Raw genomic sequence first — 1,842 nt, 5'->3', positions numbered from 1 at the left:
GATCACGGCAAGGTCCGCTCCAGCGTACATCCTGTCCTGCAAAGGCACATCCACCATCCGAGTCGACGGCCAGCAACATTGCCAACTCCATGCGTTTATGGTCCGTATTCACGTCAGCGGTGAAGCCATCGGTGAAGACAGGCGCCCCGTGGAGCGCTCCCATAAAAATTGACAGCATCATGGCGGGAGTCATGCTTTCTTCCAACTTTGCATCCATTGTAGTGTCGCTGTCTGGAAACCCGCGCGGCGCACGGGTATTCATACAAAATTGGGGCTCTGGCGAACGTGCATGTTGACTTGTCGCCTCAATGCAGCATCCCTACACATAGCACCGAAAACCACGGTCATCACTAGGGAAACTATCGTACGACGGAACGTATTGAGGCCGCAGTTGTGGGTATCGAGCCGCTCCCGTGAGCACAGAAAGTATTTCCATCGGCCTCGACATGCGCATGGATAAAATCGCCGCGAAGGAATTGAATGTCACCTTTTTGTAACTGAATGACCACTCGTTGCGTCTCGAACGCTAATAGGTGGTTCCACCCGCATCCATAGATCAGAGAGTTAATTTACGTCGCGAGAAAAGAGAGTCAGGAAGTGACGTAGCGTCCATTGTGTTTTGACTGCGATGCGTTAGCGCAAAATTGCGGTGGATCGATTGCTCTGGCGCTTTGTCACGAGCCTTTAAGTAATACCAGCAAATTATATTCGGAGCCACATTAGGGAAGAATGTGCAAAAGTATGTTTGCAACACCGTTGATAACACGATCGCTGGTGCGCCGAGCGCACCAGCGTACCCACGAAGTATGTCGGGGCTTAAAGGCCCTCGTTTTCCCAAGGCCGCTTGAACTTGCGCGAAATAATGCGTAGAGCATTCACAGCATCGGGACCAATAACTTGGTGCAGGATGCCAAAGTCTTGCTAGTTGAGTTTCCGGATTGACCCTATGGCCGATGTTCACCACTAAGAAATTTTGAAAGTGATTAATGTGCACACTTGCATTAAAGGGAGTCTGTTCTTGTATTTATTCTACGTGGCGTGTTTCTGTAGTGATTTTCGGGATGACACAATATTTAATGAAAGCTTTGGATCATCGCCATACTGTAGTATATCAACGTGGCAGTATCTTTATTAGTGACGTTGTGATCGTGTCAATATGTTATACATTAAAAAAAGATGTATCATTCATTTGCCTCAGCACTTGGGTTATCTCCACTGTGACTCGTCAAACTTCGAGTTCCCCTTGGCCGTGCCCGCGTAGGCAATAGATTGCTATTGTGCTTTGCAAACTTTTCTTTACTTTTGATTGTAATGCCTACGACTTATCCAGAATGAATTATCTATCTCGAGTACGATTTCCAACAAATCATGCATCGTCTTACGGGCCCCAAGTAGTGCGATCAAGCGTTATGCATGGCTCAGTACACCGAATACGAATAATCATCATTAGCAGCACGTTCAAAAAGTGTCATTTTACTGGTTCGGCTTCAAAGTCTTTAAAATTCAAAAGCAGTATTTGAAGCAGGGGCCTCGTTAACTGAATTATAGAGCGGATACGCTATATAAGCTAAATGGACATAAAGTACTGCAGAGTTTGTGTTTTAGTTTATAACTTTCAGATTACATTTTAACCCAGTAATATCGTGTTTTTACTGTTAAAAAGTGGCGGACAGGTATAGGAGAAAACTACCTGTAAATATCATTTTTTTCGGCGGTTTTTCCGGTTCTTGGGGGAAAATACTATTTAGGAGATATTTGGAAGAATTGCATGAAAACGTTTACGAGGGCTTTTAAACAGTGGCACGTTAGTACAGACTTCCCGTGAAGACGGTATCATTTCCT

Source organism: Phytophthora parasitica, assembly GCF_000247585.1.
Source record: "Phytophthora parasitica INRA-310 unplaced genomic scaffold supercont2.56, whole genome shotgun sequence".
Lineage (NCBI taxonomy): Eukaryota > Oomycota > Peronosporomycetes > Peronosporales > Peronosporaceae > Phytophthora > Phytophthora nicotianae.
This window is presented reverse-complemented; position numbering follows the sequence as displayed.